The 25,687-nt window shown below is 40.2% G+C and overlaps 1 protein-coding gene across 1 annotated transcript in view; it reads right to left on the reverse strand.

The window, feature by feature from the left end:
* tspan4a (tetraspanin 4a) overlaps window positions 1-21,743 on the reverse strand; it is a 133,208-nt gene extending 111,465 nt beyond the window's left edge. Inside the window, exon 1 of the mRNA XM_069165659.1 lies at window positions 21,653-21,743. The gene's annotated coding sequence lies outside the window, so the exon portion shown is untranslated. The remainder of the gene's footprint in view (window positions 1-21,652) is intronic.
* Between the last annotated feature and the right edge of the window lie 3,944 nt (window positions 21,744-25,687).

The raw sequence follows: 25,687 nt of genomic DNA on the forward strand, positions 1-25,687 counted from the left end.
TTTGCTAAGATATAGAATCCCAAGCTGGTTTATGTATTTACTTGAAGAGCCTCCACATCCGCCTGGTATCACCGCGGGAATATATGAGTCTGGGTGGGCTCCGTCGTAAAATAGTTTGCGGTTGTTGCATCCTCCTGGGCATAGACCTCGGTTGAACTTTTAACTGAAACTAACGGAGCAGCCTCTCACCAGTCAGTAGCTGCAACTACATTTAGAAAACAATGCTCGCCTTTAACGTCATCGCGCATAACCGCTTCCACCGGTCGCTGATTATTGAGCTGAGTTTCCAGACTAGAATCACAGCCAACAAAACTAAAGATGTTTGCACTAGTCTGGTGGAGCCTGATGTTCTTGGCAGGTAGCAGATAAAAAAAAAAAAAAAAGCCTTTCAGCCATGCACGCTGGTCTTTGCGGTTCTCATATAGCTGTTAATATATACATAAAAAGACATAATGCCACACTTCATGTAAGCGTAACTGTGTGTGTGCTGCACTTTTACATCTAGGAAGTTAGAAAGAGATCACAGACAGGATAGTAATGCCGATAAGCACTTTTTACAATGTTCGTTTACAGAAAAATGTAAATTTTACACCTGATTGAAAAAAAATCCTTCACAAGAAAACAGGTTGTGCTTCTCTGTCTGAATGGTAAAGAAAATCCTTGGCTTTGTGTGTGTGCTCGGTGGCGCCACTGACAAGGTTTAATGCAGGATGTTGCGATTTAAATAACTTGCCCTTCAAATATAAATAGGTTCACATAGAACCTGACCATACTGTCATATCAGTTGTTATTAATCTTCTCATAACAGCCTTGTGAGTGTAGCTCAGATGGTGGTACCTGCACTGTGCTGACAACACATGCATACATATTTTTTCTATTTTGTTAATCACTGACGGGATGACAGCGGCTTTTCATGCGAGCTGTAAACACTTTCTTAGTGTTGCAAGTGGAATTTTATTGATTTGTATTTGCTGGTTTGTAATACCTGACGTTATGACGACTGTGTGGATGGTACGGATTAAGGGGGAAGAGATGTTGCACGTTTTGAATGAGTGGAACTGAGCGGGCCTTTCTTGTGTTGGGTTAAAAGCCCATTTGCTTCAAAGCTGCTGCTCTCTTCTTTTTTCTTTTTCTTTTTTCTTTTTCATCTGTCCCTGCTGTCGCTCTCTCAAACAGTCCACCGTACTTATGAGACGTACGGGGAGAGCATGGAAATGAGGATTGCTGTTCAAGAAGTGCTTCTTTAGGTTCAGTAATGGTATTTTGTGACCTTGAGTTTAATGGAATCTGTGGCGCAGTCGCCTGCTGACACATGAAACAGGCTCTTCAGTCAGTTGGTGTGCGTTTACTGGTCTGCGGCTGCTCCTCTGGCCCTGGATCTCACAGCGTGTTGCTGCTACTGACCCCATGTACTGTAATTCTCATCATACCTTTACCCAATGTTAGTGCGGGCAGATCTACTCTCCTATAATAATAAGAAGAAGAAGAAAATGTTTTATGAGGGCTTGTAGTACTTTTTACATTTTTTTTTAAGAATTTCTATATTTGTGATTAGTTTTTAAAGATTTGTGTCTTATGACTGAATAAAAGAGGAATGGTGGAAAACGCTGAAGCTTTATTTGGTCTTTTCATGGTGTTTCTTGGCGGTAATAACATTTATGATGTCGGGAGTCATTTTCTAAACAGAAATTGTCATCTGAAATGTTCAACCTTTTTCTTTCAACGAGTTTTTAGTTGCAGTCCGTAATGGAATCAGCCCAACAGAAGAGTAAGAGAGGATGAACATGCATCTTTTACCATTTGTTTTGGTGGTTGCTCAGACAGCCTAAAGGTAAATTACCCATCACCAGAGAAGGTGAAATGAGGAAATTGAACTTTAATTATTTATACAATTTTTATAGCGCAAGCTGCCTACTCCAATGCCTCCACACCAAAAAAAAAGCTAATTAGGTTTAAAGTTGTTATCAGCAGTTATGTGTCTCCTCGTGTTCTCAAATGAGACAGCACGAGTCACCATACATATATCTTGCCTGAGTGAAGTACCTAGTAATATACATGAGTATAATTGCCATGTATTTTTAAAGAGGGCCTGTCAACTTGTAATAAGGCCACAATCACTGACTCAAACACTATTTGTTGTGAAATATTAAGAACAAAGAGTTCCTGAAATATTCATACCTTTTAGTTGCTACATGCGGAGTTGCCTCTTGCCGTGGCCAAGCAGCATTGTGCTTGATTTGTGACAATTACACGGCTGCACGAGGCAGGACTTTGACTTTAATTAAAAACTACTTCATCAGTAGTAAAATGTTTGGTTAATAGGTAAGAGATTAGTGCTAATCAGCGACACGTTGGAGCTGCGAAAGAGGCCATGTAGTTTACAAATGAGCTCCAATGAGGCCAAATCTTCTGTGACAAGACTGCAGGTGGATCAATCAAAATAAATTGAAAAGGGGAACAGTGCGGAAAAGTCTACTGACCACAAGTACCAACAGAAAGACCTGACAGACAGCCTTTGTGACCATCCATCCATCCATTATCTATACCCGCTTTATCCTGAACAGGGTCACAGGGGGGCTGGAGCCTATCCCACCTCACTTTGGGAAAAGGCAGGGTGCACCTTGGACAGGTTGCCAGTCTATCACAGGCCCAACACTTATAGACAGACGGAAACAAAGACCATTCACACCTAAGGGGCGATTTGTAGAACCACCAAGTAACCTGAGGTGCATGCTTTTTGGATGGTGGGAGGAAGCCGGAGTACCCGGAGAGAACCCACGCAGGCACAGGGAGAACATGCAAACCCTGCACAGAAAGGCCCAGGCCCGGATTCAAACCCGGAACCTTTTCAATGTGAGGCAACAATGCTAACCACTGCACCACTGTGCCTCCCATTCTTCGGGGCCGTGTTTGCGGTAATAATTCAGGAACGGCTTGTATTGTTATTATTTTATAGTTTTGCTGTCACTCTGCACGGCGGTGCTGTGGTTAGCACTGTCTCCTCACAGTTTGAACCTGCTGGTCTGTGTGGAGTTTGCATGTTCTCCCTGCGTGGGTTTTCTCCAGGTGCTCGGACTTTGTACTATATATATATATATATATATATATGTTTAAAAGACAGGACAATCAAATAAATACCCAATCAAAGTTAAAGGCTCTGGTAATCGTGGGTTAAAAACAGGTCTATGGTGTGGACGGTTATCTGTTGCCTTGTGATTGACAGGCAACCTGTATATATACTGTCTCTCGCCTATTGTCAGCTGAGATAAGCTCCAGCCCCCCATGTCCTTCTCCAGGACACAGAGGGTGTAGATGATGGCTGGATGAATAGTTTTGCTGCCTTTGTAAACTGCCGTCTCTATATTATGTTAGTGCGACTTGAACTTCATCCTAAATTTGTGCTTTTACATCGATTTTTGTTCTTTTTGTTTGTGTGTGTACCTGATGTGTTGTTAACTGTTAATTAAGTTAACAGCCTGTCATTTTGTAAAATGCTCCTTTTTGCGTTTGCCCGGTTTCCTAGAGTAATTCCAGAGGATTGATGCTGTAACATACTGTATGTATGATACATATAAGGCTTCATTCAGAGACTAGTTAGCTCAGCATAGCATGCTGTTTTATGCAACTCCTCAATTCCCTGAATCTCTACAACAGAAATGAAGAGTGCAAAGTTAGCATGACACTCGTAGCAACGATGGCCACATTAATGAGAAAGACAACACGTTGAAATAAACCGGAATTCTCCTTTAGAAAGATGAAACTGTGGATGAATTGTGGCTTAATTATTTACACGTTGTGGTGCCCCCATTAGTCCTGATCATGTGATACACAGCATTTAACAATAAAATATGATCGTGCAAAAACAACTGGCGTCTCTCTGACTTAGGCGTGTTATGATTTTTTTTTTTTGCACTTTAACAATTGAACGTTTTCGTCTGAAGCTGACATTCAGATGATGAACACTGCAAACATGTCTGAGGAAATATTTCAAGCCTGGCACAGCGTGGTAATGTAAAGCTCTACGTACCCGCTTCTATTCATCTCCATTAATATCTGCATCCAGTCATTAAACATTTCTGCTGTACGTGGTTCCAACAGCTTCATAACGAGAAACTCTCCATACCTGCAAACATGATATATGCATATGTGTCACATCTGACATTTGCGTTCTCCAGCTAATCCCTCCTAGCGGGAAGGTTATTACCTGGCTTGCCAGTCAAGTGCTGCCCAAGAACAGACAAATATGCTTTCTGGGTGGACATGTATTTATGGGCAACAAGGGAAGAAAAATCCACCTCGGAGGAAAACCACAGCAGCAGGGGGGTTGCTGTACATTTAACCATCCATTTTACAGGCACAAAAACACTGCTGACACGTGGTAAAACTCACATGTAACAGCCGCCCCCACTGCTTTACCATGGAGATATCGAGTTGACAGTCTCTTATTTACAGTACATGACTCCCACTCCCAGATTAAAACTCTGAAATCTATTCTCACCTTCCTCGTTTTAAGAAAATCCTCTTTCACTGATTTATCAAACTGATTTCTTATTTGTAAAATTAAGTGAGCTGTGTTGCTTTAAAGGTTGAAAAGTGTTCGCCCAGACGGTGTGTCTAATGGTGTTGAATGGGAAGCAAATTAGATTGTCTCATTTCCACTGCGCACATGCCCACACATACATGACAGTCTGAAATGGGATTTGCGTAGCCAGACTGCAACACGGTTCCCTAAATCTGAGTCGTATATCGAATCAGCGGTTTAAATCTGGTTGGTGAAAGCCTTTGTCTGTGTGTTTTCCGGCTAAAAAACATGAAATATCTGAAATGTTAGTTGACATGCCAATCAAGCCTTTGATTTTGCCATTGGCATTCATCATTATACAGAATATGTTTGCCACAAGTGAATTCATTTCTGCTGTTGTCACAGGGAGCTGTGAATAGACTCTTAAGTGCCGAAAACAATACACGTGGATGAATGTCCAATCACAGGATATTCAAAAACTATTTACTTTTCACAATCTTTGAAATTGCAATATCAGTTTAAAGATTAATAGACTTGCTCTCATCTTTTTCAGTCTGTGAATGCTTGGACTGTTTAAGGTTTAATGAGATGTAGTGGGTTTCTTTTTGTGCAGACTAAACATAGTAATTTTGATCAATATGTGCATAATGCGCAAAATAATTTGCATTTACTCCAGTCATAATTCCCTCGACTTCGCTGACTATACAGCAACAAACAGGAAAAACATCTTGAATAAATCCAGTTTTTTTTTTTTTCTTTTTCTTTTACCCAAACAGAGACACCTGTCCTCCCCTCATTCGCAGCATTAAGAGAGTATCACATTAAAACACATGCACACACACTGGGAGAAAAAAAAGAAAAAAGAAAAGCGCACACTGCTCAAATCCCAGTGTGAATTATCTCATCAGAGGAGTGCTCAAACAGGTGGCTGTGTGGAGGCAGACCTGCTTGATCCCGAAGACAGCGAGCACCAAAGACGTAACCAGTGATAAAGCCCCTGGAGAAGACATGAAACAACTCAGATCAAACCACATCAAGTGGATCTTTGTCCGAGTGTGTATTTGTGCTGCGGTGTTTGTCTCTTCTTTCCTGAAGGACCTCGGTCCATCGTGTACTTCCGCAGCTGTTCAGTAGTGTTTAGAATACAGTACAAAAAAAAATCAGATTCTTGGTGCAGTCTGCGTCCCAAGGACATCCGGACGAGGCCTTATTCAGGCTGACAGGCTGCGAAGAGCCGAGCTGGTAAAGTCTGTTAATGTTAGAATCATGTATTATCTGGCTTTTTTTGTTTGAAAGTACTAAAATAATTGTTCCAGAAGGACGTTGAGGCCACAGACTCAGACTACAGCTACCTTCTGCGATCACGGTTAGAAAATGGACATGGTTGAAATGCATTTAGTGTGACCAGGAGAGCTGCAATTCAGTGGCAGGAAAAAGGATAACACAAAGCATTTTTTTCTAATGAGTCCTTTTAGTGGTAATGCTTTGCAGTGGTAAAAGAATAAAGGTCCAAAACTGCCAACCTAAAACAAAATAACCTACACGTCACCTGTAACCCTCTTGCAGTAATTATAACATGAGGTGTTTTTAGGGCTATTCGCAATTTCCTATCCTCTGGTAATTATTAGTCTGTGTTTCTATGGTGACCTTACACAACCAGTCCCACGACGGCATTGAATCTTCAGAGCGGAGGAAAGAAAGCGAGTATAAATATAGAAAACGGCGGCATCTTGGTCCTCGCAGCTGACCGTCAAGTCAAACACACAAAAAAAAAACCATGCTGTATTTTATAGTCTGCGCTGATGTGAATGGATGTAGTGGATATATATCGTTTCTGCATCATAAGCATTTTAAGTCGGAGAAGATAACAAACAGTTTGATGAGCCCTGTGTTTCGCTAACTGGTGTAATCCATCAGCAATATTGTTAGCGTCAACTAACAAATGTATTCCTGCAAGAGGTAGGGGCTGCACACGACAAGGGAAGGACTGTTTCCATCACCGAACACTTTCACAGCTTCTCCAACGCTATTTCTTCAGACGAGTCGGACCAGCTGTTTAGAAGTTTAAACTTACCAAAATCAGAACATATTGTGTGTTTATTGAGTGGAAATTTGTGCATCACTAAATTAAAATAGGTGGTAATAAAAATGTTTTTTTAAAAAGTTGTCACTAAATGTTTACAAAACTTTCAGGTGTAACTGTTATGGAGCCAAATTTAAAGACATTTTCTGGAAGCATTCCTGAGATGTTGCGTTCACAAAAACACAAGAGCCCGACTGACGTTTATGTGTCCTGAAACCAACCTGAAAACATCATGACCCTGGCTTTCTCTTTCGCCATTTGTGGACGCACAAAAATGGCGCAGAATTAAATAAAAAGATGACACAGCGTACCTCAAAGGATTAAATGTTACACCAGCATCAGATCATGTTAACCAGCACCATCTAGATTAACAAAGGAACATATGGCCCCCAAGTGTTCCAACTTGTTCTACCTTTTCTCACTTTTAATGCTCCTCCATAACTTGTTAATACATCTTTCCTCTGAACACAGGCCACGCAGTTATTAAAGCACTCAAGTAAATGTCTATTAAGTCACCATCTATCGCTGTGTGAGTCAACACAGTGGTGATTGATCCCGTGTCTCACTGACGAAAGCCCATTATATGAACTAAACGAACTTGTCGTCCGTGGCAACATTCCCGGGGAAATTTACAGGCGGCGCACAGTTCAGTGACGCATTTTTCATCACCCAGCAGCAACCTGAAGAAGGTGGGCAGAGCCGGAGCAACAGGCTCGCTCGTCATTTTTGCTATTCAACTGCCAACTGACTGACGACACACCGAGGTGAAGTGAGGATCCAAAACACAACTGCAGCTGAAGCTGGTTTCCATGGGTGCCGCGATCAAGCGGCAACCAACGTTGACGTCACCCGTTGGTTTATAAACTGCCGTTATGAAGCCGTCTTGCTCGTCCCGAGCGGTTTGGAGCCGGTCGTTAGTTATTTGGGCGAGCTTGGGGGAAGCAAGCGGGGGATCTGACTCGAGCTGATTGGAAACCCAGCGATACTACATCCTGCTCACCGATAGCCATAACCTGACAGCACCACAGGCCTGTCAACCAAACAGACATGCCCCCAAAGAAACGGCTTTTTGAAGACTTAGTTTCTTATTAATGAGAGGGTTATTTTCACACTGATAAGAAAGAGCGACTTTAGCTAGTAAAACTGAGACAACTCGTCGAGAAATTTTATTTACTGAAAATTGTATTTGACTAGTTGAATGGGTGTCTATGGAGCCGGAGGCTTTTTGAAACCATCCTCTAGTGGCACTCGGTGGAATCGCAGCCTAAGGCACTTCTGCATCAGCCTCATTATTCAGAGCCGGAAGCTACGTCCACTTTTATATACGGTCTATAGTTGCAACTAATTTTTCCTGATCGGTCACTTTCGGTATTGCCGCCATCACAGTGTAAAGCCTATGGGCCGAGGGGGAGCATGCAGGCAGGGTCAGTGGGGTAAAAAAAACATAAACACGCATGTGTAGTTGGTCACATAACAAGGAAGCCAACCTGGAAACTATAAACTTCTCCTGAATACATTCATGGCACAGGCTAGCAGAGGGATACAAGACCCTTAAAGGAACATCTGATTCCCCCTGATCCGTAAGGGTCAGCTGGTCAACAGCGGTCACTGATAGGTGATAAAAAACAATTTTGTCACAGAGACCGAAGGGATTCATCTTCAGATGTGTGCGTGTTTCACTGAACAGGATTGTTTCCTTTAAAGGAAGGTTTTTTTTGTGTGTTTTCCTGCTTGTGTTTTTTGTGCTATAAAACCTGAAAATGAAAAATATCAATCTGTCTTTTATATTAACCTCCCTTTGGAAAACATCCACATCTGTTGGGTTTCTTTGATAACTAGTAATCAGAAGCTCTGGTAATAGCTGTTGCTATCTGGCCCTCTTTGAAAAATTGGAAGCAGCAGATATTCTGTCTTTCAAGGCTTTCTTTCAAGTTCACAGGATGACTTCCTTGCCAATTATTAACATAACTGTTAGCTGAACATTTGTTATGTGTTAGACAGGAATGTTTTCTCGTGAATGTGAGCTCCGCTGATGTAGGCGTGTTGTTTTAAATAAAAAGATAGGATCCATCCTACAGATTGCTTAGGTGTCAGCGTTGCTGCTCTGTGGTGAGCGCTAATTTAAGCCGTTAAATCAAGCAGAGGAGAAATGAAATGTGAAAAAATTCATTATAACACAAATGAATACGTAAGATGGGTGTGTGACGTATACTGGATATAACTATCATGCTTTTAGGATATAAATTAGTGCGTAACATTTTCCTCTAAATTTAATGAGATAAAAAATGAATTCTTTAACCTATAAAATGTTTCCCCTACTGTTGTCTTGGGAACCCAAGGGGGAACACTGTCATTGACAAATGCTTTTTGTCTGAAAGTGACAATGTAAAATGCACGTTACAAACACTACATATTTGATGTAACTGATCATTATGAAAGCAAATGATCGTCTGATGCTAATCACTAGCCGAGAAGTAGCTGCCACTGTCCGAGAGATGCTGGTCAAACAAAGCCAGATGAATTCCAATTTTAAACATCTATTTCATGCCGTGACTAAAAGGTTGTCATTATTCCATTCGTTTCTTATTGTCAACAAATCAGCCTCAAATCTATTTAAATCTTTAAATCCGGTCACAAATATACATGAAACAAAAAGTCTGGCAGGTAGGTGCTTTTGTTTTTTTGGCAAATGTTTGTCTTTGATGCTGCGGTGACTTTTTATAGCAGCTGGATGATGAATGTGAGACGACTCACAATCATTGACACCGGCTGTGTTGTTCCTTGGTAATGAAGGAACATGTTATCAAATGGAGCAGTGTGGCTCGGTGATGAGGTTTTAATCATTTTTGGACATCAGAGGACATCTTTGGCTGTGCTTCCCAACTGTTTTTGCCTGTGGCCATTTAAAAAGAAGTCAGATGCACCTTCATGTGTTGCACACGTCTTCCACTTGTTACTAATTCAAACAAACACCGATTTTGTTTCTCTACTTTGTTCCGAAAGATATAGAATTAAAAGAAAAATCAAAGATCATAAGAAAGTCTAAAAACATAACCAAAATGTAGTGAGGCTGACATATTTGTTTCTTCTTTTCTTCATATCATGACCCCTTAGATGTATTTTGTGACTGTCTGCTGGCGACCAAACTTTTCACTCAGAAATCACTGTCTGTGACACAAAGAAATAAACTATTTCAGTAATGATTGCTTTGTGGATATGAACTCCTCTTTGGTTTTGTTGACAGGAAGAAAAATCTTCTTCCTTCAAGGGCAAAATTGAAAACTGCCACTCTGGCTGGTTTAATTTCCCCCTCAAAAAACTGCAAACCAACAAACCACAACATTTTTCATACTAGAAATATTTCAGATATTTTGAAGACATTTTACTCAGACTATCTATCGAGACTCCCGGAGCATGAAGACACACGAGTCATTGAGCTCCATCCTTTCTCCACAGACTCATGAAATGGCTCATTTAGCCTCCAGTGGCCAACTTTAAAAGTGTGAGTTGGCACTTCAGTGACTCCAGTTTATCAACAGGGAGGAAAGAAGATCTACTGTGTTAACACTACCGTTCAAACACCGAACTGTTCTCTGCTCATAAAACTCCCTCAGGGAAAGTGCAGTTAACGCTGGACTAGTTTTTAACAACAACACATAACGGGATGTGCTGCATAACCTTTTGTTTTTGAATATCAGGGATTATTCAAAGCGCTATTACGTATTCTTTTGAAGCACTAATGAATAAAAACCAGAGACTGCAGTCATACCAATCTGGTAAGAGATAATAGACAAACAATTCAAGGTTAAGGCGGGAAAAATACAGCCGGGACAGATAAAGCAAACATACATAGCTCCTCTGTGTGAGTAATTCGTGAAGGAACTATCAGGTTATTAATGCAGTCTGTGATTTGTATTTTTAACTCTGTTTTCAAGCTCTACGTGTGGCTTTTGCTGAATGAATCACCTCAAAATAAATGTAAAGAAAAGTCCAATCTTAAAAAAAAAAAAAAATTGTCATCAATAAGACCAGGGAGCAAGGAGCAGGGTGGCTCGAAGAGGAAGAGGAGCAGGAAGGTATACGGAGGATTTTCCTCAGAAATCACGGACTCCTTGAGAGCAGCTGAGCCACTGTCAACAGAGCTCTTCAAACTTTTTCTGTAACGTATCCTCCACCGGAGGAAGCAAACACAAGTACCGGGTAACGTATTCCTCCTGACTTCCGACAGCTTTGTTTCCATGGAAACTAATCCGCAGGCTGTAGCAGTAAAGGAGTACCTTGTGAACTTCTCAATGAGAACAAGTCACTGTGGACTGAGGAGTGGCAGACTGTGAATGTTAATTGTATCACAGACCTAGATAGGAGCACAACAAATAGGAGCCAAATTAGACGTTTTGTCCTCCATTGCTTCCCTTCTCTGCGTGTGTGTGTGTGTGTGTGTGTGTGTGTGTGTGTGTGTGTGTGTGTGTGTGTGTGTGTGTGTGTGTGTGTGTGTCTCTTAAGTATTATTTTTTTTAAAAGACAACATCTGAGGTTGTGTTGTTTGACTGACACAACACAAAGATGCTGCATGGATCAGCATGGGAATATTACGGTGGTCATTTGGTGTCTCTTTGCAGTTGTTTTGTGTCTCTTTGTGGGGAGTTTGTATGTGTTTCTGTTGCTTTTCATTTCTTCCAAGACATTTATAATCACGTTGTGTCTCCTTGTGGTTGTGTTAAGTGCCTCTTGGTCTTTGTGGCTGTTTTGCATCTCTATGTAGACACGTGTGTCTTTGTAGCTGTCTTGTCTCTTTATGTCTTCTGACCCTCTTTTCTGTCATTTTGCACCTTTCCCGCAGCTTTTTGTGGTTGCTTTGCATTTCTTAGTAGACACGGTTTAATAGTCACGTTGAGTCTCTTTAAGGTTGTGTTCAGTGTCATTTGGTCTTTTTGATTTTGTTAAGTGTCATCTGGTATTTGTGGTTGCTTTGGCTGTTTCTTGCCTCTTCATTATCATTTTGTGTTTTTTTTTTCTTTCCTTTTGCACCTTTTTGCAGCTGTTTTGTGTCTTTGTGTAGGAATTTTGAATGTTCATTTATAATCACACTGTGTCTCTTTGTGGTTGTGTTAGGTAGCTCTTGGTTTTTGTGGTTCTTTTACATGTCTTTGTAGCTATGTTGTGTGTTTTTGTAGCTGTTTCTTGTCTCTTCATAATCTTATGTTACTCTTTTCTGTGATTTTGCACCTCTTTGCTGCTGTTTTGTCTTTTTGTGGTCACGTTTAATCTTTTTTGTGAGCTTTTCTTTTTAGGTGTAGTTTTAGATCTCCATGTAGATATGTTGTGTGTCTTTGTAGCTCTTTTTTTTTTTGTCTTTTTAGAGTCATTTTGCGTCTCCTTGTGGTCGTTTTGTATCTTTTTTCCATCATTTAATTCATGACAAGATTTACTAACAGTCAATTCAAACAGATGCTCTGGCCCGGGGGCCCGGAGCATTTACAAGAACTGTGGCCAATAGGTCCATTCAGTTAACCATTTACGCCTATAAGATGCTAAATAAAGCTGATATGTGGGTGACAGTGGGTTTGATCAGGTTGGAGCAAACCTTACAAAGGGCACTGTAATCAAGACAACAAAAGCATCTACGTGGTGGCTAATTATAGTACTGAGAAAATGATAGCTGAAAGGGGGTAATGATGTGTGACATTAGCCACTGTGAGCTGATTGGGGATCTAATTAATTGAATCATCCAGAAACTGCATGAAAACAAGATGTTTCATTCGTCAGCATTCTCAGTGATACTGCCTCCAAAAGAGAAGACACGGCAAATCAACGAAAAACCCAGTAATGACTGCTATTTAAGAGGAAAAACGGCGGCATTACTCATTGATTTTGTGATAGAGAATCAAAGGCTAAAAACTGTACTGACTCAGTGGCTTCAGGGATTTGTCACAATCCATATTTTTCTTTTGAATCAGGGCAAAAGTTCAGCCAATACCAGTTTTCTTCACTTATTACACTTTTTTGTTGTTTATCTGAACACACTAACTCATAAATATTGTCAGACAGCATGCGTTTAAAGCTGTTTACAGTTACACATTAAAAATTGGGGTACTTTCGATTTTCTCTCCACCTTTTATTATTTAATAGATTCTCTACAGCTTGAATTCACTTTTTGACTTGCGCTGCGAATGGCTGGGCGGGTGGTTTAACATGTTACACAACATACATACATACAGAGATGACAGTGTCACTGAACATTAGAAACGGAAGTTTAGGAAAAAAAAACACTACAATTTCTTCTCAGTGCTGGTCATCCAAACAAACTGAGCGACCGAGAAAACCAAGCGAGCGTAGGACAAGGGACAGATCAGGGACACAGCTGAAGCTACTTTTATGGGGTAGAAAATCCTCACAAAAGGACCACAAACTGTTTATTTCTGTCATTTCACAAGAAATGGAGGCACACGATGGCGTCATGGGCACTGCAAAATCTAACAGACCAAAGAGTCTGAAAGCATGAAGCAAAACTGTCTTAATTAATACAACAATACACAAACTTAACCTCTCAGCTGTCACATGTACTGTTGTGTTTTCAGTCAACAAACACAAGTGAAAGCTCAAACGAATGTGTAAATTACTCCAAAAAAAAAATAGCCTCTGAATGCTGGCTCAAAAAGAACAATGAATTCTTCCGGAGCTTTGCCAAATTGTTTTTTTAAAGAATCAAAGTCTGTAACTTTCTCCACAGGACACCACGGTCTCTTCTTTGCTGCCAAGTAACAACTATTCTGATTATTAAGTTAAAGTCGTGCACCCAAAATTTTACTTAAGAAAAAAACCGCTTAAAATCTGCAATATTAGATTTTTGATCGTTTGTGAACACAACACCAACATATGATCACCTTTTTATGTTGTTAACAGTTTTCACGTCCAGCAGATACAGAGCAGCATTAGTTTTAATTTGTTTTTAGAAATTTTACATCTGGACACCTGATGAAGTCTAATATTCACGTTCCTTCATATGTTAGCTCTGTTGAGGCAGAAAGCAGGCAGTTTATGGTAAATTTTTAGAGCTCTTTTTCTGAAAACATTTGCCATATTCAAAAAAAGTATAATGACAATTGAGAAGGGGAAACACAGAAGTAAACTTGGAGGCAGTAAAACCAAAACAAATAGCTGAAAGACAGAAACGTTCTGCAGAGGAACCTGCAGGTGACAATTCTCCAGAGCCTGTTTACATATAGTTATTATATATATATCTATATATATATAGATATATATATATATATATATATATATATATATATATATATATAAAGAACTTAGCCATTTTAAAGCAGAATTCACAGCTGAAAATATTGTTTTTGCCGATAGCTAGTGGTTCAACTAATCACCACATGGATGTAGGGGGGTGTAAATACAATGTGACATCACTGTCCAATAATGAATGAACAATCTTGATTGAGCACTTTTCAAAACCTTTGTTACAAAATGCTTTACAGCGAAGCAAATCATAAAATCATTAGATTTCAGAACAGATAGAACAAATCAGCGAATTTTCAGAGCTCTTAAAATGATCTCCACAGCATCATGAGTTGTAATAGCTCAGCATACCAAAATGGAACCTTAATCATCAATTCTTTAATAATTTTTTGACCTCCATCAAATCAAAAGGAGGCAGACATTTGAGAAAACATATATGTTGGACTGAGAGGCTGCGGCTGGTCGTGTAGAACAGCTCTCCTTTTAAAAAGTGCATGAGAACTAGTCACAGTACAAAACAGAGGAGCTTCAGTACTAGAAAGACTAAGTACTCGAGTGGCTGAGGCAAAATAACAACAACAAGAAAACACATACATGCACACACGCTCGAATGAATCCCAATCAAAGTCCCTGCAGTGCCTTGAAGATAGTTGTTCACAGAGACTCCCCATTGAGCGGGAGAAAAACTACACATTTTAAACAGAGGGGGGATCCAGATGTGGCAAGCAAACAAAGACACAGAAGAGCTGAGGCTATCATTTAAACCACAATTTGTCATATTTAAATGAGATAGTGTTAAAAGAAAAAAACAGAAAATGAAAGCTGTGTTTAAGTTTTCCTTATAATATATTCCGTGTCAATTGTCGACAGCAAATCCCCATTTACTTTGTATTCAGTGTGGCACACTGCAGGACGTCGTGGGGTTTGGAAACTTTCTGAAGGCATTGTGATTCTACATCTAGAAGAGAGATGCGCTTCATTTTAAAGTCATGAAAATTGATTTTCACTCGAAGACTATAGCTTGATCTGCGCCTGGGGAGCCATGCCTCTACAAAGTTAGACTTAATCCATTAGTATTAACAGAGGAGTGGCGACAAGTGGCTGCCAGAAGTTAATGTAAATGAAACAAGCTCTTAACATCACTTAGTTTGAGTTGTTCACTCGTAAAGTGATGAAGGAAAGTATTCACATCAAGAAACAGAACTTGATGAGAGAACGTTTTGTGAGAAAAAAAATCTGAGGGATGTCGACATGTTTAAAGAATTCACCACGTAATGCAAAATTACATGTTATGTAAAGATTAGTGTGCAGTTGCACCGCCAAGATGGCTATATACAGAATGCAAATGCTTTCTGCTATATTTATCTACTGCAAAGAAAAACCAAGCAGTCTAAACAGAAAAGATATATCGAATATATGGCTGGGTATGTCAGCTAAGTGGAGTAAATTATAGTGGACGGGGTGAGATAAAGGGTGCGAGGAGGGGGAGGCAACATCAAGAAATGTAGTTATGGTGGAAGAAAAAAAAAAAAACCTGCCTTGTATTTTCCTGCGTTAAACTGGGCGTGATGCTGAGAGTCAGCGGCGCTGGAAGAGTGTGGTTATGGCTTGTGGTTTTCAGTCGGCGCTAACATCTCTGCAGAGTTCTCAACAGGGAGAAACAGACCAAATAGACCCTTCAAAGAGGCCACGCTTGTTGCCTCACAGCCTGAGAGGACCGGCTGAAAAAGAAAAACAGCTAGCGAGTGTGACATCAAGTGTGCGCAGTTAAGTGCAAATTATTGTCACTTTGACTATGGCGGTCAAACACACTATGCCTCAATTTTGTTTTTCTTTTTTTTGTATTATTGAAGGCAACCTTAAATTAAATTATAACACATTTAGGACTACATCCCCCGCTTTTATTTACAGTTCTGGTTTCGTCTTGCTAGTTTTTTTGTGTAGGAAACAAGAACTACATCATGTCAATTAGTAAACTTTAGAACATCTAGTAGGTGAATAGTGTTACCTTTGGACCAGGTAAACTGTTTCCTCTTGTTTCCAGTTTTTTTATGCAAAGCTAATGGCTGCTAGCTGTAGCTGTATTTTGGATGGACAGGTATATGATTGGCTGAGAGCTTCTCTCATCTAACGTGTGGCAGGAAAGTAAATAAGCGTATTTCACAAAATGTCAAACTGCTGCTTTATGATCGTACTATTGCTGCTTAAATAACAGCAGAGCCAGACCAATAAAGACAAAGAGGTCTGCTTACTTGGGGATACACGTTTTTGCAACCTCGGCTTGGAAAGAGTCTGCTTGTATATTGACTTTTTGAGGCCTAATATCTAATTAATGACGGGGTTATTATCAGATGGCCCGCCAGAAAACTAATAAGAATGCAAATGACATCGTAATGACTTGTGGAAAAAAATGATTGAATGGGAGTCTATGGAGCCGGATCCTTTTTGGAGCCAACCCCCAGTGGCCCTTGGTGGTATTGCAATTCATAGCAATTCCGCATTGGCTTCACGTGTCAGACCTGTAAGCTACGTCCACTTTTATATACTTAAATGTGTTTGTTCCACTGCTGTTAACCTTCAACTTTGCCCTGCGTTGTTGCTCTCCTCAGGGGAGGGGACCAGTAGTTGCACTTGTGAGACAGAATTCGCAGCAAAGAACATCGCCTTGTCTGGCGTTTGCTTCCAAGCGGATGACCGAGTGTAACCCACCACTTCTCCTTCAGCATGGCACTCCCGGCAGCCCGACCCCAGAGCTGTCAGACTTGACGTCAGGGCAGGGGCCCGGGTCGGGGTAACTGTCCGGTGACACCCGGTCCTTGTCCACAACTCAGAACATCAGCACGCTGCGGATGCTTTGCGCTGGTCGCCCTCTGTGACTCTCAGAGGGGAGAGTTGAACTGGCTCAACGGCTCAATGTCACCTTGTTGTTGCCAATACTGGAAGAACAATTGTTTTTTAGCCACTGAATCAGGCTTAGCATCTGGGGACGTGCACACACGTCAATAGAAAAAGCCAATAGGGACGTCCCGTCTCTGAAATGACCTGTGATTGGCCTTAAGTCTTCATCACCGGATAGATTTTCTCAAACCTGAATACAAAGGAGGTGCAGAAGTCTAGTGTTCTCTGAGACAACGTGAAACACAAAATGCTTAAAGGTTATTATGGAATTTTTGCCCATGAATGCCAAAAAGAAAACTGCCTACTCCAGCTTAAATACTTTCTGCTGCAGTTACTTAGTTTAACCCATCAGAGCCATTAATCTTTAATCTCCTGGTATCTTCCTTAATACTGTGCCTGTTTGTCCTAATACTTAATTTATATTGACCTTATCATACTTTGTAGTATCTCATATCTGCTGTGGCATAATTTAATAGTCTGCAGTGATGCATCCATAAGGTTCATCATACTGTAGGTTAACATAAGGATGTCTTTTTTTTTTTCTTTCTTTCACGTTGTGTTTTTGCTCTACCTCTCATTCCACATCTGTTAACCACAACCTTGATTTCCCTGAGATATCACATATTTTTCATTCTTGTTATCGTACAATCTTTTCTTCTTCGGGCGGGAGTAGCGATCAGAGTCAGCAACCCAAAGAAATGCATTATACGTTGTGTGTTGTATTCAACGAAGCATAATGTATATTCAGTCCTACACTGCTCAGCTCTTTTTTCTTCTGAAGAAAAGTGTGCTGCGAGAACACGAGGCAGAAAACTGCAGGAATAAAATCTAGTGGGAGAACAAAGGGAGCGAGGACCAGCTGAAATGTGGCAAAAATGTACTGAAGGAACAGAACTGAGGGAAAATTGGGTGAGTGAATTCAGAGCAGAGCACACACGCACACACACACACACACACACACACACACACACACACACACACACACACACACACACCTGCAGGCAGCAGCACAATGCAGCCTTGTTATATCCACCTTCAGTAGAGCCAGTGTTCAGGGCAATTATCCAGGGAGTTGCCACACCTAGAGAAGCCCACAAGTCGGCCACAGAGTTGTAGTTGGACAAACAACACCAGCTGTGACGATTAAAGAAAACAATTGACACCAGCTCTCCCGAACATATTCCCACCGCTTCAGTCAGAATAGCTAGATGCCATTTTTCCCTGTACGGCAGCGAGGAAGACAGAGACAGAGAGAGAAACAGCAGATTGGAAACTCTGCGTATCGACAGCAGCTTTCGGTCTCGGACACTTTTTTTGCCGGGTAAATATAAACAGAGGGCAGCAGCCAACTGTCCAGAGCCATCAGTTCAGCCATGCTGGAGCTGATTAAATTTGGGAGGACATGGAGGGAGAGGAAGCTACCTCCTTTACTCTGTGCACATCCTGGAATGTGTCAAGGCAGCCTGACTGTTACTTTAAGATTTCAGCAGCAGTAGTCATTAGGTTACACATAGAGCATGACTTTATTTCTTTAGCAGAAATGTGCCATTAAATAGTTTTATAATATGTGATTCGTCAGTCTGTGAAATTAATTTACTTCTTTGATGAGTGTGTATTTACCTGAAGTTACCCTGTCTATCCTCTTTTGTTTACATTTTTGCAAGTTGCAGCTTCATCACTGATTAATATGTAGATTGATACTGATTATCTCTGAGTTTGGAACTATTAAAAATTCAAAGAAATGACGGTTACAAGTGCACATGTTGTAATCCAATTCTCCAGATCGGAATCAACCGTTATCCTTATCTTACTATTATTGACCAGATACAACAGATCCATTTTACACTCAGTTGCCACTTTGTTAGGTACACCTGTTCAACTGCTTGTTATGGCAAATATCTAATCAGCCAATCACGTGGCAGAATCTCAATGAATTGAGGCCTGCAGACAAGGCTCAGGAGGATCTGCTGACGTTTAAAACAGGCATCAGAATGGGGAAGAAAGGTGATTTAAGTGACTTTCAACGTGGCATAGTTGATGGTAGTTTGAGTACTGCTTGAATTTTCATGCACAACCGTCTCCAGGGTTCACAGAGTGGTCCGATAAAGAAAAAACATCTGGAAAGAGGCGGTTGTGTTGGTGAAAATGCTTTGTTGATGGCACAGATCAGAGATAAATGGCCACACTGGTTCAAAGTGATATAAATACAACAGTAACTCAAACAGAAACCACTCATAACAACCAAGATATACATCAGAGTGGTGTCCGGGATGTTTTCTTGGCACTGTTTGAGCTCCTCAGTACCAGCTGAGCATCATTGAAACACCCCAGCCTCCCTGAGTATTATTGCTGACTGTGTCCAAGCCTTCATGAGTGTGCCTATCTTCTAATGGCTCCCTTCAGCAGGATAACCCACCATGTCACAAAGCTCACGTCATCTCAGACTGGTTTCTTGAACATGACAATGAGTTCACTGCACTCTGATGTCCTTCACAGTTACTAGAACTCAATCCAATATAGAGCATCTCTGGGAGGTCGTGGAACAGAAGAATCACATCAGAAAGATGCTGCAAATACGGAGCAAAGTCTTTGAGGAGTGTTTCCAGCACCTTGTTAAATTTATGACAAAGAATCACAGCAGTTCCAAAGGCAAGATGGGTTCCAACCCTGTTCTAGCATAGTGTACCCATAGACTGTATATATAAGTAGACGTAGCTTCCAAGTGTGAAATTGAGGCCGATGCAGAAGTGCCTCAAACTGCAACGCCACAAAGGGCCACTAGAGGGCTGCTCCAAAATGCCCTCCAGCTCTATATGCTTCTATTCTTACATGAAATATTAATTCAATAAAAAAAAATTCAGGAATCAATTTGGTGTCATTTGCTAAAGTCCCATCTTCTTCTAATTTTTCTGGCAATGCAACTGGAAATAGCCACGTCATTAATTAGAAATTAGACCGCAAAAAGCTGTGTTTTTGGGGGCGTGTCTGTTTGATTATGATTTGATCATATGATTTGATTGATGGTGCAGTCAGGTTTCAGTATCCTCGGGTTCCCCCCCACTCAGCTCGTCCAAATATGGTCACTTCTGGCTCCAAACGACTCCGAGGTAGCAAGATGGCGACGGCCAAAATCCGAACTTGGCTTCATAACGTCCGTTCACAAACCAACGGGTGACGTCACTCCTGGTTGCCGCTTGGGAGTAGCTTATAAAGTGGCTGGTGAGTCCTTAAGTTGCCTGTTTATTAAATGCACCTCGCTAGAACTAGCACAGTTTAATCCGAGTGTCATGCAAGACTAATTAAATTCTACTTTCATAATGTTGAAATCCTTTTAGAGAGGTGTCGATTAAACTTCGTGGTCTTTTATTTTCGGTCATAATTTTTTCTGCAGTTAAATATTAGTGTTATAATTCTGGTTTCTAATATATTGTCCCACATTTATATCAGTTCAGATAAATAATAGAAACACGGTCAGTATAATGTTATACAGTTCAACAGCAGCACAAATTGCAGCCTCCAAATGAGCCCACAGTTGCATCAACACCTCTCGGACACAGTTTGAATATTATAACATTTATGAAGGTTACAGGGCTGTTAGATCTACCTGCTATAATAAACTGGCAACTGGATTTGTATCGTAATGTTGGAGTCGCTGAAAAAAAGAGGCAGATTTGGGCAGCAGTTTAAAGGCCTAAAACGTGGATAACGCTGAGGGTGTGAGCATTAAGTATTCATGTGTGTTTAATGCAGTAGCTCCTTACAGCGTGGGAGCTTTTTTTTTTTCTGGCTGAGGAAAAGTCAGAACGGTGTTTTCTTATTCAAATGTTTTGTAGTTTGTTGTGGTTGATATCGGTGCACATAAAACGGCATTTCTCGCTCTATAACAAAATATCTTTCTCCATTGTGACTGTTGGGAGTCGGAAGAAAGAGTAGCATCTTGCTCTTTGATTGGGAGGGACGGTTGCCAGAACACGTCGTTTAGCGTTGACGGTCGTAGACGGCTGTGAATTTTTTTCTGCTTTCAAGTCAAACTGATGCAACAACATGAAAAGTACACCACAAGACAACGAAATGGACCCGGGAATACCAGGTGTTTCTCTTGTTTTGGCGTCGTTTCCCCCTTTAAAACAATTATCAATTCATTATAGTTGGGATTCATTTTTGATGTGCCACATGTAATGTAGAGCAGCTTCATCTAGGAGAATTTAAGACCTCTGCTCACGTCACATAAGGGCACATTGTATGGCTGCAAATTCCTCTGCACTTTGCCAGCCAGCCAACTACAGCTTTGAGAAGTCAGTGAGGCCTTAAGTTCCTCAAACCCCCAGAGAGAGAGAGAGAGAAAAAAAAAGGAAAACTGATGGGAGGGAATAGCTTGAGGAATGGTTGGTATTCTGAAATGTTGTTCTTCTCCGCAAGTTTATTTCCGTCCGTTTCATCGACGTCCAGGGAGACATTTCTCGGCCAATCAGAGAGCTTCGTTCTCACACATCACCACATTTCCACAATCATAACACACACCAATAAAACAAAGAGGCAACAACTTATAGAAGCAAGAAAACACACCCGCCACTATTAAGGAGGGATTTTTGATGAGCATATCATCCTACCGGTGAACCGTGAGCTCAAGTGTGATTAATGTAATTTCACCCTAAAGTAAACCGAGTGCAGCGGTGGTTAACCAATTCACGTAAGATAAATGGAATCAGGATATAGTTTATCCATCCTAATTAGACAAACTCAGCCAACTAGAGCTCCCTATTTATCAGAGTGAAATCTCTAAAACAAGGTCGCTAGCGTCTGTGTTGAGGCTGAAACACAGAGTTCAAGAAAAATATTTTTTTTTTTAAAAAGTAGAGGAGTCAGAATTAGTTGAATCGTAATGAAATGTGAAAATGACTTACCATTCACTTATCTCTCACTTCACACTCTCTCCCAGCTGTTCCTCTTCTTCACTCAGGGTAGGACAAAACTTCTCAAGTTGGTCGTTTCCACAGACTCCCTCCCTCGGTCTCCCTCCCTCTCCCTCTCTCTCTCTCTCTCTCCTCTAACGTGGATGCACATGTGACTGTCACCAACCGGCCAAGCAGCAAAACAGCGACACCTGGTGGGCAGTAAAGCTACAGGCACTAAAACAGTAATTCTCATCCTGTGTCGTGCAAACCTCACTCCCCCCCCCTCTCCTCCTCCTCCTCCTCCCCCCTCTCCCTCTCTCTCCTCCCCCTGACAATTTACACCAGCAATTTATAGGCTAATCTGCTCTGATTCAGGAGCTGATTTAAAAGCAGCACATGATGAATACGAATTGGTGCGTTTGTTAAGTAGTGTCAGCCGTCCACAAACACGTTGCTGGTTTACAAGCAAGTTCTTTTTATTTAATTTCAAAAGTATTGTTTCCATGACAAGATAACGTCAAGATAACATCGTGTTACAGACTTGAATCTGCCGTTCTCAGTATTTAATCAGAAGTAATCAGATGTGGTCCGTGGCTTAATACATATTTAGCATAATGTTATTTGAATATTTTCTCCAGCTTGGACTGGAAGGCAGCCATCTCCTCTTGGCATGGTTTTATAAGTTTTAAAAAAATTTTTTTTTTTTTTTTTTTTTTTTGGGACATTTGTCAAACTAATTAAATATATATTGTTTTTTATGTGTGCTGTCAAATCCTTATTTTCTTTGCTTTTTCATGCTGTATGTTGTATTTCAGAATATGGCACAAAAGGTCACTTTATCTTCTTTCACTGCGAAGAACAAATGTTCTTGTTTCTTAAAGTATGAATAACAAGATTAAGAGTTGACAGTCATGCTCGATGCTCTGAGGTTGTACTTTCAGCTAAATGCGAACATCATACTAACATGCTCATGTTAAACAGCTGTAATGTTTACCGTGCTAGTCTAAAACAGATAGTTTCGTCCGCACTTCCTTTGTTTTGCCCCACCACAGTATTTGACAAACTCATGTCCATTCTCATTATTCTTAAGTGCTGTAAAATCCTAACTGTAAATTTCAGATTTAGAATGTAATTTTTTTTTTGAACATATATGACATTTTAATGAAATATAGGCCTGGTTTCACATGAAATAAAGAATTATTTTTGACCCGCTGCCCTCCATCCAGATTCACTGCCTCGGGTCTAAGATGTTAGCAGGTGTGGCTCAGACAGGGAATTTCTTTCATTTTTATCAGCATTAAGTCATTTAACAGAATTGTGATAAATTAACATTTTAACGTGATGAGGGCACCAGAAGTTTCCTGAAATTCATTCTTGATATACATCTGTATTCAAGTTCATGACAGTGCATCTATCAGTTGTTGAGACATTTCACTCCAAACCACAAACATCAGTCTCATGGTGGTGCAAGAAAAAGTCATTCCATCATCTGGAAACTATGAATATATTTTGTGTTAATCTCTTGAGTAGATGTTTCACAGGATATGTGAAAAGTTTGATCTGCAGGTGGCGCTGGAGGAGAAGTCAGGGATCACCTAAATTAGGATTCATTCTCAGTGTACTCACGCAGTGCAGAGGACAAATTTTCAAGGTAATACATATACAAACATGCAGATAAACTGTAAACATGTACAGGTCAGACTGTTACTGTGTGTACAAGGCTGTTGCATACAAACAGCAGTGCAAAGGATTCTGGGATGAACGCTGAATATAACACCATTTACAGAAGAGGTTAATTATGTTATGGTCCAGCTCAAAGGATGCAACAGGTAAATGAAATATAAACAGTGGTTGATGAAAAATAAGGCTGATATAACAGAGGTTAATTTTGCTTGATGAAAGAAGCACACATATTTTATTCAATAGCTGAGACTGGAAGGACAAACATGCTTTAAGAATAGCCAAAGTAATAAACTACAGAGAAAATTCAATCAACGTTATACAAGGCAGTGTTGGGGGAGAGGGAGTCATCAAACCATCGAGATGGACAAGGTGTTCCATTAACAACAATGTTGGAAAGTAACTAAGTACATTTAACATGAACTGTGCTTACAATTATAAGATATTTGAACTTTACAATTCAACTTTGCTACATTTCAAAGGGAAATATTGTACTTATTTCTCATCTGTGCTCATTTGATCGTTTTTGTTCCTCGTTACTTCTCAAACTAAGATTTTAAAACAAAAAAAAATTAAAACCATGAAATACAATTTAATTAAACCAGTTTATCACAACTGGGAAACAATAGCGATGTCTCAATGGGGCCACTCGTCACTAAATGTGCTATTTCCAGTTTAATCTTTCTCTACGCCGCTCACATGCTGTCGTATAGATCCCTGTTTGAGACTGAAAGAGGAGAAAATGATCCAATATTTCACAGTAAAAAAAAAAACACAGCAAAGATTAGAGAAAAGTCCAAAAACATGGCGATAAATTTGAGTAGCTAACCTTATCTTTCTTTTCAATCCCATTAATCAGCTCATAAATAATCTCCATCACTTGGGAATCAAAGCAACAGTAAACTGCAGTTTACAGATTGATGCACTGGTAGCGATCTAACAATATCATATATGATAATATATCACACATTTTACAGAAGAGTGAGTGCATTTTAAGTACATTGTGCTAAACATACTAATGTACTTATGTAAAGGATCCGCGGTCCACACCCTGACAGAGGCCCCGGGGCCGTCACATACTGAGAGTACATTCACAGTATTTTCTGTCTGTCAGTGTGTTTAGACCTGTGAGCAACAATTAAGAGATATTATGTACGTTGCTGAATCACGTTTATGTTGCACTGTAGTGTAAATGAAATTAAAAAAATTACTGAGTATTGCAGCTGTTTCACAGGGATTGTTGTTATCCCTCATGCGGCTGATGTAACCGTTTATGAGAGAGATGCTCGGAAAAAAGAAAAGAAAACTCGACAAAGTGCTGAAAGAGAAGAAGAATACATGTGATTCGTGTGCTCCTTAAGTCTTCCTTCATGCAGCGAACAATTTCAAAGAGGTGAAACATGAAACCAAGAGTAAAGACAGGCTGACAAACTCAGCATAACAAACAGGAACATCCTGCCAAAATAAGCCCGAACAGCTAAAGTACTTTTTGTGTTTTCTGAAAGTAAAGATACATATTTGTATTTTTTCCTTCAGGGTGGATATTGAAGCTCATTCTGTATTGCGGTGCCTTTTATTTATTACTAATGTTTTGAGACCTGCGCTGCCTGCCATTTATCAGTGTGTCACCTGTCAACTGTGAGATACTATTAAATATTAAAATGTCAGTAAAGCAGACCTACAAGGTTGTAAATGTAGGTGACAGTATCATTATGCTGCTAAAGCCTTGGGCTTGAGGTATTGCTTTTGAATACGGGCGCGTACGCTGAAAGGCAAGAAAGGCAATCACACCAAATGTAATGAGTTCTTAAATTAAATTCCTCCCATATTATTGCAAATAAGACTGATGTTCAGGTGGTTGTTACTGGAGGGCAAGAAGATTTGTCAGGACCAGGAGCCTCGGTACAGTCAGACAAAATCAAGTAATCAAAATCACATAAGGCATTGGCACATTGTTAAAGTGCTGAGCACACTCTTTTCTCTTCGCGTAATTAAATATTCAATGTATAACACTTTTCATGAAATATTCTGTAATTCACTGCATAATTTAAATGTTATTGTATAGCCGGTAAAAAAGCTCAGGTTAGCAAGTTAATTTCCTTTATTGTACCAATGATTTCAGAGGGACGCTTGAGTCTGAAGCGAACATACAGTGGGTACGGAAAGTATTCAGACCCCTTTACATTTTTCACTCTTTGTTTCATTGCAGCCATTTGCTAAAATCAAAAAAGTTCATTTTATTTCTCATTAATGTACACTCAGCACCCCATCTTGACAGAAAAAAACAGAAATGTAGAAATTTGTGCAAATTTATTAAAAAAGAAAAACTGAAATATCACATGGTCATAAGTATTCAGACCCTTT

Source organism: Embiotoca jacksoni, unplaced genomic scaffold (assembly GCF_022577435.1).
Source record: "Embiotoca jacksoni isolate LCO1_2020_lvr unplaced genomic scaffold, fEmbJac1.0.p SCAF_35, whole genome shotgun sequence".
NCBI lineage: Eukaryota > Metazoa > Chordata > Actinopteri > Embiotocidae > Embiotoca > Embiotoca jacksoni.